This window comes from Micrasema longulum, unplaced genomic scaffold (genome assembly GCF_059751315.1).
Source record: "Micrasema longulum isolate JH-2025_06_02 unplaced genomic scaffold, ASM5975131v1 h1tg000863l, whole genome shotgun sequence".
Classification (NCBI taxonomy): Eukaryota; Metazoa; Arthropoda; class Insecta; order Trichoptera; family Brachycentridae; genus Micrasema; species Micrasema longulum.
This window is the reverse complement of record NW_028278055.1, coordinates 156,204-173,231: the sequence shown is the minus strand read 5'-3', so window position 1 is coordinate 173,231 and position 17,028 is coordinate 156,204. Positions and strand designations below refer to the sequence as shown.

General features: G+C 32.8%; 1 protein-coding gene across 2 annotated transcripts in view; it reads left to right on the top strand.

The window, feature by feature from the left end:
• FER (tyrosine-protein kinase Fer) overlaps positions 1-17,028 on the top strand; it is a 182,668-nt gene that overhangs the window by 16,220 nt on the left and 149,420 nt on the right. The gene's annotated exons all lie outside the window — the stretch shown is intronic.

Genomic DNA, 17,028 nt, shown 5'->3' with positions numbered 1-17,028 from the left:
CAATTATTTTTGGTTTATTTGACTAATGGCAACACTAGGGTCCGTAATTTAATTTTCAATTTTGTTTTACTAAACATGTTCAATAATAGGTTACCGACGAAGATACGTTGAATTTTCATGCTAATATGTGTACACATTTTTAGAATTATTCACCACCTTTAAGCTCCGTAAGATATCATAGTTTTGCCATGTTTAGAGAGATGATAAATATGCCATACTTCAGCTTGTCATGAAGGTGAAGATCGAGGGACGTAGAGGGGTCGGGAGGAAACAGCTGTCCTGACTTCGAAACATCCGAGCATGGACCAGGTTAGAACTGTGGAGGAGCTGTTTCGCACTGCTCAGGATGGGGAAGCTTTCTCCCGGGTGGTCGTTCACGCCATACATCGAGTCACGAGCATTAATACAATTTCAAAAGTTTATTTTTGCTATCCTGCAAAATGGCCGATATAGACAGACTGCAGTGTACCTACTTCTGGGGATACGATTTGTTACGGAATAGGATTCTAAATTTGACCGCAGACTTCATCCACTTCGTGTATTACACGATACAATATTGATTGGGTTAAATCTTGCTCAAGATCTTTTTCTTTTTTCAAAATTTCATTCGGTTGAATGTGGAAAACATTCAATCAAATGAAATTCATAGATCTTAAACCAGCCATTGACAGGTCATAACTGTAAAGGTCCTGATTTCCTTCTCTAAAATGTTTTCCATCTGTTGTGATTTGTTGATTGGAATAATTCCCTAGGTAGTGAAATCCGGTCTTTTGTCTACACACATTTGGACAAACTCAAATATTGTATTTGAACCAACTGTGTATGTAAAATAATTCAATCAGATAAATGTCTTCGCAACAATGAAGGTTTCTGCTCTTTTTTCCACTAAAATCAGCGTATGGAAGAATTTAAGAAATATGGATGTTCAAATTTGTGCCAAACGGTGAATGATTCACAGTGTGTAAAGAGACCAATGACAGGTCAAAGGCCTGTAAATGCCTAGACTTCCATATATTCTTCTCTAAATCTCCATCTTTCTTGTAATTCGTTAACCTTCGTTACCTTTTAAGAAATAGCTAAAAGATTTTTTTTTTAAAGAATCAAAAGACTACATAGCGCATTGTCCCAAATCTAACATGTCTTGCGTCTTGCCTCATGCTTACTAAGTTCCTTTTAATATGTGCTAGATACATTATAATATTTGTATATGTGCAAATCTTCAGATTGTAGATAGTGTCTTCGGCTTCTTTTAGCAAATCTGATGGTTTCCGAGAATCGGAGTATGTGAGCATGATGTGTGTACATGCATAATAGATGTGTACAAACTATAAACTTTATAAACTCGTGGTTGCTATAAAGAATACCCACGCATTTGTCAGTGCCCAATTATTTTATTGAACTTAAATAATTATTAATGCTCTATGAACTATGACTGAATGTAAGATTGTAGTAAATGGAGATAGTTTGAAACAGGTCGAAGAATTTGTATATCTGGGTAGTATGTTTACTAGAGATGGAAATATGGACAAGGATATTGAAAGGAGGGTTAGTGCCGGTAACAGAGTTAATGGTGCCTTAAAGTCTGTCGTAGCAAATAAGTGTCTATCGCAAGAGGCTAAATTAGCAGTTCATAATGGAGTTCTGGTACCAACCCTAATGTATGGAAGCGAAGCATGGAGTTGGAAAAAAAGGGACGAAAGCAGACTGAATGCTGTTGAAATGCGATCCCTCAGGCGAATGTGCGGAAAAACAATGTATGATAGGTGCCCTAATGTCGAAATTAGAGCAGAATGCAAGGCTGAGTTAAGCATTATCGACAAAATTAAGAAAGGTCTTTTGCGATGGTTCGGTCATGTGGAGCGAATGAATGATGAAAGAACGGCTAAAAAGATTTATGATGCGAATGTGTCTGGTTGTAGAAGTCGAGGAAGGCCGAGAAAGACATGGCATGATCAAGTACAACAAATTCTTGAAAGTGGTCATGTGAAAAGTCGGAATAATCGACGTGCGTGCATGAGAAGATGTATGAATGTGAAGGAAGCAAAGGAAGTGTGCCAGGACAGAGTGGTGTGGCGTTCTATCCTCTCTGCCTACCCCTCCGGGGAAATGGCGTGATGGTTAGTTAGTTAGTTATTAATGCTCTTCTAGAGGCTCTTTTAGGTCCTGAAAATTTTCGAACCCCGCCATGGCTCTAAATCCAATTATGCGAAGTTTTCCTGCAAGTTAATATTTGTTAGTATTATTTTGGATAATGTTAGTAAATCTTAGTAAATAAAAACGTACCGATATTTTATGTCTACCGGTTTCGAGACGTACATGTATCTTCGTCAAGACACTCACCACACCAACGTGGTAATACTCAAATACACTTTCACCTTTACCATTACCGTTATATATATCGAATTTACGAAAAATCCAAAAATTAAATGCAGTGTTAAAGGGGATGCAAACACCGCCATGTCCGAACGTGCACTAAAATTAAGTTAATAATATTTAGCGATAAGTTGCAGAATGTGCGAGGGTGGGGGTTAGGAAGTAGAAGGTTTTAAAATTGGGAACTTATAAATAATAACATTAATTAAAATGTTTGATCAGAAAGTTAATGCTTTGATTACAAATAATATTATTTTGGTTATTTATTATTTATTAGTTTATAATAAAAATATATTTTTGATATTTTCAATACTAACTCTGTTAATACATTAAAATATAATCTCACTCGTTATTTTTTATAAAAAGAATGAATTTATTTAAAAATATATTATTAAATTTAACTTTGTTTTCTTGGATACATATTTTTGTTTATTTCTTTATATATAAATTATACATTTGTGGATTTATTGCCAAATTCCAACTGATAAAATAACGGTGTTATTAAAATTATTTTAGCTTTCATATTGATCCAAAAAACGTATTATTTATAAAATCTTATTGTAGCATTATTTTTCTTTTTCATTATTACCTAGCTAAATACTAGTCACTTTATGTTTATGTTAAATTACTCTCAATTTTAATTTGCTATATTTATATTTAGAACATAAGGTTTTCTCACTTTAATTGTTATCTTTTATTTGTCATCTTTGATTTGTATATTCCTTTTTTACTTTTTTGCAGTTTTTAACAAAATAAAATAAAAAATATTAATTGGTTTAGTTTTAATTTTTTAGTTGAATTAATTAGTTATATTTCATATTATATATTACGTAATGAATTGTTCACTGCTGTGATTATTTCTGTAAAACTTTTTATTGTAAAAGGTTCTTTGAACCGTTGATATAAAAATAAATAAATAATTTTACGTACAATCGCGCCTTGCGCATTTTTAAAAATATTAAAGTGATCTAAATCCATGCGTTTTCCCGTGACATTCATAATCCGCATACCTACATATTTTTAGAAAAAGTGGTTACGTGATAAAAATAATAAATAACTTAAAAAATATATTAACAAAAAATAGCAATTCAAACAAGAACATGTGTTGGCCATCTAACAACAGCCGTCATCATCCTCTCGAGATAGGTTCTGATACATTCTTTGTCCTATGTAAGAATATTGTCTCTGTGCTAAAAAGTTCTAATAATTTGTCGAGAAATCAGATCGCCATTGGAACTCAGAGTTTCATAATGATGAGAAACTGATGGGTCTGCGTCTCCGTTATGAGTGACCATGACCACTACTGCCTTAAGATGTATATGTATATTGTGTACTTACATATAATGTTTTGTAGTTTTCCTAAAATTAAATAAGTACGAATTATTTTCTGTGTTTTTTGTTGGATTTAGAAATAAGCTGTTTAGTTGATAGTAGCAACCACAGCCGCTAATGTTCCAATTTAGAATGCAGCTTTAGAATTAGTAACTTATTTATTTAGAGTAGTCACGATCACACTTACAACTCAGCAGTTAATCGTCTGTATTCGAAGGTATTATGTTAATACCAGTTGGGATTAAAGTTGTCATATTTGATTTGGATTCAAGGTGTCTCGTGATTGACAGGTGTTCAAACATTGTGTAATGTATAATGATCGTTTATAATGCAGATTTTCTAATATCGTAAGTTTTCTGTTAACTAAATGCTGGTAAAATCCACAGAAATCCTGTTCACCGTTTTCAACCGCCCTTAACCCTCCCTAACCCTCCCTAAAAAAAAACTTTACGATCAAATTCAACCTGAAATTAAAAAAAATACTACGGTGTTTCAATAATTTATTCTACCCTAAGTTAGTTCTCTAGTTCGTCACTTTTTTTTAAGCGTAATATCTTATTGTTTAAACCTAGTTTAAGGAATGTTCTGACGTTTTTTAATCACATATGTTTATGACGACCAACAAATATTAAAAAAATACTAAAATAATGAAAAAAAAATGACATATCTCCCATACTATAAAACTTTAGCCGGGGAAATTAAGATCCAATTAGCAAATTACCTCCACTATGTACGAATTGGCTATGGCGGGTTCAGTTCCAGTCACCTGTAAATTAGATTTTAAATGTTATTCCACAAAGTAAATGCTAAAACAATAAAGGCCTTACTCAAAAACTCGGTATAAAGTTACGCCGAGGCATCTTAATCATTCCCTTCCCGCACATAATGGTGCATAGGACACTGCATTGGTACACTAATCGCAGTGTATCTTGATAATTTTTGTTGCGCTTCAGGTACCAGTCCAGGGACCATAAAATATTAAAATGTAAAAACACCTATTTAAATAAATATACCTCTTGCATGGTAGGCAAATGCGCTGACCATTACACCAAGAGGCCGACAGAATTAAATCAGAAGGATCAAAAACACAGCAAAAATAATAAAAATAAAACAAATATATGGCACATCAACATGGTAAACAGTAAACTCAAACATTTGTAAAATGTAGTCTTAAAAATCTGAGTTGAATCTTGAGTTAAGTATTCACAGAATAAATTATTAAAAAAACTCTCATATGCTAAAAAAACATTTTAAAAAAAAAATTTGGTTACATGAAGGTAAGATGTTCAGACTGACGGTTCAGGTCCCAATCCAGGGACTATGAATTATTCTAGTGTAAAAACACGTTTTTAAATAAATATTTCATGTCAACCATGTCGGGAATCGAACCCGAGACCTCTTGCATGGTAGGCAAACGCTCTGACCACTACACCACGAGGCCGAAAACTAAAAATAGACATCATTTTACGCATTCGGTAAGCCATCATCATCATCATTCTATTTCAGCACCAAATGGTGCACAGGGCACTGTATTGGTACACCAATCGCAGCAATCTTGATCATTTTATCAGGTAAAAACACCTTTTTAAATAAATATTTCATCTCAAATGCCGGGAATCGAACCCGAGACCTCTTGCATGTTAGGCAAATGCGCTAACCACTACACCACGAGGCGGACTTACCTAATGATTAAAACGTTTAAACTCAAAATATGTCAGAAACAAATTAGTAGTGTTTACGAAAAATAGCACACCTCCAGAGACTAATTAATAATTTGGGCCAGTAATAATACATGTTTATTTCATATCTTGCTTGATAACATATATATACATCAGTATTTATATCTCATTAATCAAAAATTAAGCGTATTATTTGTTGTTCACCCCTATTTGCATATACTTCTACCACAAATAAAGGATTTATACATACAAACACATGTGAAATAACCAAAGCATCATTAAATGTCTTGAATCTTGAAGACTGTTGTGACGTAACGCTATCGTAAAGTGTGGTAAATGTCATCTGATTAAGTTATGTAGAACATACATTGATGAATATAATACCAACCCATTATTTTAAAGTGGCAACATTAGCTCAATTCACATGACCGTAAAAATCCACACGGCTCCACAAAATATGATACTGTGGATTAATTTGTGTTGTATTATAATTTTATTTTTATTTTTTTAATATTTTTTTTTGCGTTCTTATGATTTACCCAAATATTTAATCTTGAGGGCCATTTTCAACGAGTTGTAAATAACTATCTATTAGAAAATGGGAATCAAGTTGGGGTAGAGTGGGATTCGAACCACGGACCTTTGAGCAGTGAGTCCGAGACACTAGCCACGGGACTACAACCCGATTCTTATTATTAATTATTATTCTAATTATTTTTATTTATTTAATATACACCAACTTGTACACCATGAGGCTAAATAGGTGACTTCTACCGAATGTTGGCCTCGTGGTGTCGTGGTTAGCGCGTTTGTCTACCTCCATACAAGAGGTCTCGGGTTCCGACATGGTTGAGATGAAATATTTATTTAAAAAGATGTTTTTACACTAGAATATTTCATAGTCCCTGGACTGGTTTCGTTTTTTATCACAATCAATTAAAACACATACAAACATCTAACATTTCAGATGTTATTAAAAGAAATAATTAAAAAATCACTTGAATCGCATTGAGAAGGTCGCAGGATTTGATTGGAATTGAAAAAGAAGCTGATAAATTATCCATTTTGATTACCGAAAAATACGACTTTTGACAGATCGCGTGCTTATTCCAGCGTTATACCACATAATGTGCAGGTATAAGTTTCTATGGTCGCTATCCCAGATTTAAACCGAGTTCAACTCTATGCGAGGTTTATAAGTAATACTTTTTTCTATACCATCATTATTCTACCACTATTCTCAAGCTTAACTTTATACCCGATTTATAAGCAAGGCCCGTAGTATTTACCCTAATATTTTATAATCTTTCACGCTTTTTTATTCATATCTAAAATGTGACGATTTATTCCCAGTTTTCAACTTCACCTCCCTCGGCACTACCGCCATATCAGGTTGGATAATACTAGAATTTGCTGAGGAATGTATTGGTGTGTATGCATAAACTTATTGGACTTGTTTAGGAGATTTTATCACATGTTTCTATTATTTGGATATAAGAAATAAACTGTTTTCCCAGCTGTTCTAAATCGCCGATTATTTACCCATCACATCGTAAGCCACTGTTTGCGAATGTTTCGGCTAATATTTGTTGGCTGTATTTTTTTTCGCTGTTATATATTTTTTTTTCCATTTTCTACGCACATTCGGCGCAATACCCACTATCCAAAAAATTACACGTGTCCAAACCTGTTCTTCTTGTGAACTTTACTTTCATATATCACACCTACGATATACAGGGTGTTCATTAAACCCTGTCACATCCGAAACCACGATGATCAGTGTGAGCAAGAAGGCATATTGGCACATTTTTATTTTTTTTGGAACTCAATAAATTTAAGAAAATAAAATACCAAAAAAAGCAAATAATTGCTTGCTTCTGCAGAGGAGAAACGAGGGGGGAGTCTGATACGCCGACAACCGCGCGTCTGCGCTCCTCTCACTTATCTCCTGCAGAAGTGAGCAACCATTTGTTTTGTTTATATTTTATTGTTAAAATTTTTCTTTGTTCTAAATATTTTTTTAAACACGCCAATATGTCTTCTTGTCCATACTGATCATCGTAGTTTCGGATGTAGCAGGGTTTAAAGAACACCTGTATAATTTTTATGTATATTTTTTTGTTTTTTTTAAATTTATTAAACGGCACTTTATTACACATTATTTTAGACATAAGTCCCAACTCCATGTGTAAGAAGCTAATTCACAAATAATATTATTTAAGAATTCGATTATTGTACTATCTGTCAGATTGAGAAAATAGTGTGTTTTGAAGCCGGTAGATATTAAGCGTTCGGTAAGTCATCATCATCATCATTCCCGTTCTGCACCTAATGGCGCATAGGGCACTGCATTGGTACACCAATCGCACCGTATCTTGATCATTTTTTGTTACATGAAAGTAAGATGATCAGTCTTACGCTTCAGGTACCAGTCTAGGGACTATGAAATATTTTAGTGTAAAAACACTCTTTGAAATTATATTTCATATCAGCCATGTCGGGAATCGAACCCGATACCTCTTGCATGGTAGGCAAATGCGCTGACCATTACACCACGAGGCCGACAGAATCAAATCAGAAAGATCAAAAACACAGCAATAATAATAAAAATTAAACAAATATATGGCACATCAACATGGTAAACAGAAAACTCAAACATTCGTAAAATGGAGTCTTAAAAATCTGATTTTGAGTTAAGTATTCACAGAATAAATTATTTTAAAAACTCTCATATGCTAAAAAACCAACCTTTTTATAAATTTTGGTTACATGAAGATAAGGTGATCAGAATGGTGGTTCAGGTGCCAATCCAGGGACTATGAATTATTCTAGTGTAAAAACACGTTTTTAAATAAATATTTTATGTCAATCGAACCAGAGACCTCTTGCTTGGTAGGCAAACGCGCTGACCACTACACCACGAGGCCTAAAACAAAAAATAGACATAATTTTATCTTTACGATTTAACCGCTTTATGACACACTTAAACACCTATTTGATCGCGGCCATTCTTGAACAGTGTCGTATTTCAACTATTTCTTTATCAAGATTAGATATTCTTTGAAAAATATATTTCAATTTTCAAAAACAAACTTAAATACCATCTGAAGTATTGGCATTACTTGAATGAGTGAAAAAAACTTCCTTAAAAAAACATGGTTTAAAACAAATAATATTTCGTTTTTTAGGCTTTCCTGTAAACTCTGTTTTTTCGACTTGTGAAACTATTTTATCAGATGTGCGATATACATAATGTTTGTTTCGGGAGATAGTTGTTTTGTCTGTGTGTGTATCTTTATAAATGTACATGATAAATGCATAATTTATGCATAAGTATGTGACAGTAAAACTCCTCAATCACCGCCAAGATATATTACAATATTTTGAGTTTGTACAAATTTTTGTATGTAAGAACTGGATTCAACCCTCTAGGGAGCTGTTCATTCATTTATTACTCCATGTCCGCTCCCTAGTTGGAGCATATGGTGTCCACAAAGTTCCTAAAGCATCTCTGTCGGCTGCCAGCTCCCGTGCATCCTTTCAAGTCAGGTTCGCGTCCCGTAGTACTGATACGAACTGCCGATGAACAGTCAACAGTGGACATCCAGGACGTCGAGAACCTGATGCATTGTAAAGTAGGCAAGCGTAGTTAAGGCTCTCAGGAGGCATCTGCAGCACATGGCCAAGCCAACCGTATCGCCTCCGCTTGATGACAGTTTTCACCGGAGCTGCGTCCGTTCTCTTATTACTTAGGGAGCTGTTAATATAAACATAATACAACAAAGATGCACAACATTTTAGAGTAAGGTAAATAGAAATCTAGGCATCTACAGGGCTTATGACCTATAATTGGCTGGTTTGGCAATATGCCCGCCCTTATGCATGTGTATGTAAACTGTAAATGTATATAAAGTGTTAAAATAAATAAAATTGGCTGGTTTAAGTGGCCATTTTACGCACTGTATAACATTCACCATTCTGCCTATATTTGAACATCTTTATTCCTTCAATTATGTTTTGAAGTGTGTAAAGTGCACACTTAAACCAGCCAATGACAGGTCATAAGTCCCGTAGATGCCTTGACTTATATATACCCTTCTCTAAAATGTTCTTTATCTTTGTTGTAATATGTTTACCAAGATATTTTATATTTTCATCGTTAAACCGGCCGACCCCTAAGGGCTAGTTGTTTTTAAAAAATAACTTAAATCATTTTTGCGTTTTTGTAAAAATGGACAAAATAAGTTGAATAAAAAAATAATTTTACAGTGCAACTGTGTCTAAGACAAAATCCCGTTGATAAAGATAATAATCGATTAAAAAATGCGTTTCTAGTATCTAGAGTCGATTATTGTAATGGTATCTATGCAGGTCTACCAATGAACAAAATGACTCGCCTACAGTCTGTATTAAATGCTGCAGCGAAACTTATCTTCGGGATCTTTAAATTCAGTCATATCACTCCACTACTTCGGGAATTACACTGGCTACGTTTTCCACAGAGGTCGGAATACAAACTCTGTAGGCTTATGTATAAATCACTGCACAACTCCCAAATATCTGAGGGAACTATGCATTCCAGATGAACTAGCTGATAGGCGACTACGCGTAGATCAGCTACGTCTACGGCGAAAGAGAAAGTTATTATACCTCTACGCAAACACCGCACTAAATTTAGTGAACGCGCATTTGCGGTCGCAGGCCCTATGCTATGGCATGGAATGCTCTCCCAGCAGAGGTGCGAGGCTGTGAGACTGAAGTGATGTTTCGGAAAAACCTTAAAACCCAATTGTTCTCTAAATCGTTTGAATAAATCCGTAGCATGTCACAAAAAAAATAATTGTTTTAGTTAAATTGCAAATTAAAAAGCTTCAATTTCGTATTTTACACGTATCTTAATTTTTTAAAATTATAAATGGTATATTCTGTAATTTATTTTTGTTCTTCAATTTTTAATTACTAACGATATATTTTAAAATTTGTATTTGTCGTTCAATTTTTATTATTATCGGTATTTCTCTAATTTATAATAATTATGTCTCATTTATTTACTATTAATGGCATATTTTCTAATTTATTTTTATGATTCAATTTTTATTATTATTACTTGCATGTTTTCTAATTTATATTTATATTGATTTTTTCTAATGTAATTATTATTCTTTGAACTTATTAAGCATCATTTAATGAAGTTAAAAAAAAAAACACATGAAAAAAAATAAGGTTCTTCCTAAACACAGGAATTTCCTAGCTATTCGGGACCTGAAACAAATAAACTCTGTCCATTTTTAAACTGTGAAATACATAAATAAATAAATTAAAATTTATATATCTATAGAATCACTTTGTAGAGCCCCCTTGAGGAATAATATTGCGAAAATGGCGCTATACAAGTTATCCATAATAATACTAATGATGACGATATGACGACGACTATAACGATGACGATGACGACGACTATAACGATGACGACGACGACGACGACGATGACGACGACGACGATGACGACGACGACGACGACGACGACAAGGATGAGTGTAGGCTCGATTACTTAGTACTAAATTGTATACACTGTATGAGCATCAGTAATTGCTGCTAAACTGAAGATATCCACTTCTAATTACTGGATTGAGTTGGTGTTCATGTTTCGTGCGAAATAGGCAGTTAAATCAATGATTTTCCAGTTAAACCACAAACTGGTATCGCAGAAGCGCGGACCATTATGTTGATCAGACTTCCTGGTAAACTGTACACACGGAATATTGCAAATGATGACCCAGGAACGGTACAACTGGTAAATCTGGAGTCCCGAGCTATTGCGCATTATATCGCCTCTAGGATTTGTGGTCCGTTACAGTAATTACCATCATTACAATATTTCTCTGTCCGCACCTAGTGGTGCATGGGGCACTGCATTGGAACACCAGATCATTTTAGTTGCATGACAGATAAGGTGATCATTCTTACGCTTCAGGGCCAGTCCGATAAAATATGAAATATTGCAGTGTAAAACCACCTTTAAAGCTATATTTCACCCCCTCTGACGGGAATCGAACTTAAAATCTCAAATATGGTAGGCGAACGTGTTCACCACTATACTATGAAGAGGGCTCATCTCCACTTGATTTCATTCTTCAGGATTTTTACCCGTGAGTAGCCATCCAGTCGAGGGTTCTTGTTGTGTTTCAGACACAAAAATGTATTCTTCATCCGCCTTGACGCAGAATTAAAATTGCAAATTCATGAAAAAAATTCTTGATATGCCCACAAGATTCATACCTTAAATATAACAAACATTTATGCTTTTGCTAATGTCAAGATTATCTTGATAATTTATATATTTACAGGATGTCCTTTAAACCCTGTCACATCCAAAACCACGATGATCAGTATGGGCAAGAAGACACATTAGCATATTTAAAAAAATATTTAGAACAAAGAAAATCGAAAAAATAAAATATTAAAAAAACAAATGGTTGCTCACTTCTACATAGGAGAAGTGAGGGGAGCGCGGCGCAGTATCAGACTCCCCCTGCCCCTCCTGGTTTTTACCCTGCAGAAGAAAGCAACCATTTGCCTTTTTTGATAATTATTTTTTTTTTAAATTTTATTTGTTTTAAAAAATTATTTTATTGTACCAATATGTCATCTGAACCGTACTGATCATCGTGGTTTCGGATGTGATAGGGTTTAATGTATATTTTTTTAAAACCCCACCTCTGTTGATGGTATTTGCACCTAGACACCCCTACCTTTAGTCTATTGAGAACTTTCCACGAAGGGAAGTCCAAATTGTGGGCGGTGTTTATGCTTTCAGATGGCATTATCCAGAGCCTATCGCAGAGTTCCTCTCTCCACAGATCCTCTGCGTTTTTCTGCAGAGGTCTCCAAGTTAGTTGTGACTTTGAGAAAACTCCTTCTCGATCCCAGACGATGATCGTAAAAGCGGTGTCAACATTGAAAATAACACTTGATATATTTCTCAAATGAGTTTTGTTTTGCTGTGACTTGCCTAAATCATATTATTTTTGTAAATTATGGAAAATTGATTAATCAATAAACAAAGTTAATTTTTTGTTTTTAAATAGTCGCTTTTCAAAATGTCATCTTTTGCTTTATTACAGCACCGTTTGCCTAGTGCTTTTACAGATCCCGATTTTAGTCACAAATTAGAAAAAATAAATGTCATTACGTCAAATAAAATTTCAATCGACATCCAAGTACGTGAGTTAAAAGATAACTTTGGGTGCGTTTTTATCAAAAGTCGTGTTTGATGTTAGCATCGTACCAAATCATGGTGTCATTTTCTTTTGATTATGTCTTTAAAATACTTTTAAAACACACGAAGTAATAAAAAATCCCGTTTTATAGTTTATCGAATTTCTTCCGAGTAACACTTTAATTTTAAAGTAAATGTGGCCTTTTGATCACGAAATTTTACGTCTTTTGGTCACGAAATTACACGATTTTTATAGTTTTCGGTAAATCACAGTAACCTTTTAATTTTATTATTTTTTATAACTTACAATTAATTGCATTTAATTTAAGAGTATTCGTCTATTTATATCGGTATAATTCCGTTTAATAACTGTCAACAACATTTAATTAACTCTTTATAAGCGCGGAGAAAATAGCATTTCATCATCATTCCCTTTCCGCGCCTAATGGTGCATAGGGCACTGCATTGGTACACTAATCTACGCGTATCTTGATCATTTTTGTTACATGAAGATAAGATGTTCAGTCTTACGCTTCAGGTACCAGTCTAGGGACTATGAAATATTCTGGTGGGAAAATACCATTTTAAATCAATATTTCATATCAACCATGTCGGTAATCGAACCCGAGACTTCTCGCACGGTAGGGAAATGCGCTGACCATTACACCACGAGGCCGATAGCATTTCAGTTAGTGGATAATTGTCTTCCATACATTCGTCCTTTCTACACAACGGACCGTCATCGTAATTAGACGTGATGCTACGCAAAAATATGGCGTCGTGTGTAATGAAAAATGCTTCAATTTCATTGCAACTCTGAAAAACAGATAATAAAATAATATAAATAAATAAAAATTGACTTGATTAGATGGATTACAGAAATTGACATTTGGAAATAAGTCCGCCAATGTACAAATATGTATACAACAGATATTTTATACTAATGTTATTAAATATTTGTACATATATAACCACGCTTTAAATATTAATAATATTTTATCAGCGAGTACAGCCTTAAAAGAAAAAGAAAATTGAAAAACTAACAATTAAATACAAAATCACATCCCTTAATATTTATTTTTATCAATCCTGTCTTAAAATGCATATTTTTGTGCAACAACTATGGTGAAGGTGTATAGTGTGTTTCGCATGTTGCTTTAATTAGTGTCCTGTAGAAGAGACGTGTACATCTCGAAACCAGCAAAAAAAAGCAAAAAGAAAAAGTCGGTAAGTGGTTATGAACAAATATTTAATAAAAATTAGTAAAATGTTTCACTACAAAGTTAGTGCTTTAAATATTAATATATAGTTTTATTCGTGATATTATTTATTAATAATATTATCGTTGATTGAACCAACTGATTCAAGAAGTACAAATAATTGAAAAATGTTTTATGAAGTTGTCTAGTATGTAGGTGAAATAATTCAATCAGATGAATCTCATCCGCATTATTGATTTCAGCTATTTAACTTCATAAAAATCAGCTGTGGGAGAAATCGAAGAAATGTGCATGTTAAAACATAGGCAGCATGGTGAACGTTACACAGTAATGTGACCACTTCAACCAGACAATAACAGGTCATCAGCCTCTAAAACGTTATCCATCTCTGTTGTGATATGTTAATCATTACTATTGCATTACATCTAATACATAAATACTGGCTAATTAGTAAATATCTTAGAATACCATCCCATAGTTTGTTGTGTTTTTCCAATGGATGATTGCGACTCATTGTTCTGAAATTATTTATTAATCATTACACAATTGCATTCAGATAATCCTATTTCTCAGATTTAATTGCAATTAGCTATGAGAAAATCTGAAATGAAAGTGAAGAAGATGTATAATCTATTATTCACTCCAGATGCAAATCTGTCAGAGAAATGTTGCGATGATATCACTTTCGGTTTTGATAATTATTCGGTTATTATCAATATCACGGTAATATTGAAGAAAAATAACAACTCATAAACAAATTCAATTTCATTATCACAAAGATAAAACACGTAGTTACGGATTCCGGATTCTATAATCTAAATAGTCCAATAATACTGCAAAATCCTACGTTTATGTTGACAGTAGAAGTTTTTTTTTTTTAAAGAGAAATACTCGAGATCTTATTTACTCAAATATTAAAATTTTTCAATTGATAAGATCAAATAAGTATTTTACCAGGGGACAGAAACATAAATATTTACAACTAGTTTGCTAACAGTTCATTTTTGTGAGTTTTTGGACTGAAATTGGTATTAAGCTTTTATTATTTAAAAGGTGGGTAAAGAACATATGGCGAAATACAACAGAGTGGGAAATACACATTTTAACAGATAAAGTTAGCACAATACTTGATTTTTGACAAGGAATTTTACATACCTTACATGTTTCTGTCCCCTGTTAAAATACTTATTGATCTTATCTCCAAAATATGTTAAGAATAGTATAAAAACTGTAAATGTTGTAAACAATTCACCAGTCTTGAAGACGCCTACTTAGGCGAAAGCGCTCGTTGGTCAAAAAAATAAAAAGTAAAACTAAACCAAGAAGTTTCATTGATAAGTTTATTTATAGTTTTCTCATAATCATTAACTATGGAGTTTTATCAAGAAATATCAACAAAAAACATCAATACAAATGTATACATCTTTATGTAGTAGCAATTTAATCGTAGAAATTTGCATAGTTTTAATAAAATTAATGTTAGTTTCACTTGATAACCCCCAGGAAGTTATAGCGTATCGTATAATTGATTCAGAGAGAGATAAATAAATAATTCGGAAAGTATTAACAGAGACATAATATTTTATTATATCATTCTATTACATCTTGCTCATTTTCTTATGTACATCGCATTTAAAATTACATTATATAGTTAAATCTAAATACACATAGTGCTCAATATTTTCACACGTACACGGTTGCACAATATCACTGTGGCTACATGCATAGTTATGTGTTAAAATTGATGATGTTGTTTGAAGTTCGGTGATCTTATGTGCATAAGTTTGGTTTTCTTGGAATGAATTATTAAACCTGCGTCGTGGGATCATTTCTGCAGATTTACAAAGTCTTCTTGCAGCAATTTCTCTGCAGTTTTGTTCATTTGTAATTTGAACAACACAATTTGTCACATTTCACACGTATCGTTTAAATACACACGGTATGGTTTATTTAGGGTGGGCGGATTCTTATCAATGGTTTTTCTTTTTCTATCTTTTTTTTATTTATTCAGTTTCTGCTTAGGTAAACATTTTGCAAAAGGAAATAGAGATTAGTCGGCCTCGTGGTGTGCCGGTTAGTGCGTATACCTGCCATTAAATAAATAAAGTAATTATAATCAATCCACTCTATGTTACTATATCGTGCCGGGTGGATTTTTGCTGTGGTGTAAAGGTGAGCTTTTGATAACGATGTTGAAATCAAATCAGTAATGATTGTGTTTGGTTAACTTATTTTTAAAGCTGGTAAACAAAAGCTTTGTAAATAATTTGTATTCAAACGACTGTTTGTTTTAAGCTTCCTCACTTTGTGCCTTTCATACTTGAAATAAGATGGTAATTTAAAACATGCATTTGATTTAGATAATATTTATTTTTTCTGATAGTTGGTAAGTATTCCATGGTTTTCGCTAAACAGAAAAACCTAAATTATTCATTGGGGTAAAGAAAGCTATTTTTGCGGTTTAAATACATTTTTTAAAAGAAATACATAATATTTACTTAAAAAAATAAATAGCGTTTACCGCGAGAAAATATAAACGATAATCTTCTCTTATATACGTTAAATTTACTTAAAATAAGTTATAAAATAATAATATCTGATCTGTTTTTTTTGTATTAAATTGTTAATAATCCAACAATGTTTGAGTATGTCCAAATGCTTGAGAATTCACTCGGGAACAAATATACTGATGACCAAAAAATATATACATTTGCTAATGCTTTATCAAATTTCAAGAGCTAATAATTTAACATAAAATTTGGATGGTATTTTAGTTTCTAGTATTTTTATTTGTTTTTTATGTATTTTTTTATTTTATTGTATTTGTATTTGTTAATTGTTTATTACCTCTGTATATGTAAAATCCTTTTGGGCGTTAATAAATAAATACACCTTGTAATAATTTTGTAAACAATGTAAACTAATCAAAATACTGGTAATTTGAAGCATACCTTAATGTCGGCAGACTTCCTAATGAAATTGATACACAAGTATCATATCCATAATCAAATTTGCTTTAAATTATTTAACATGTGAATAATATAACAGGTATGCGGGTTTATCAGTACGATAACAATCTGATGATATTCTTATAATAGAACGAGAAATACTCGAACGAAATTATAAAAACCACGTTTTTTCATTAAAAAACAAATATGTGCGGTGTCTACTTATAATATTTTATATCAAATGATTAACAAAATGT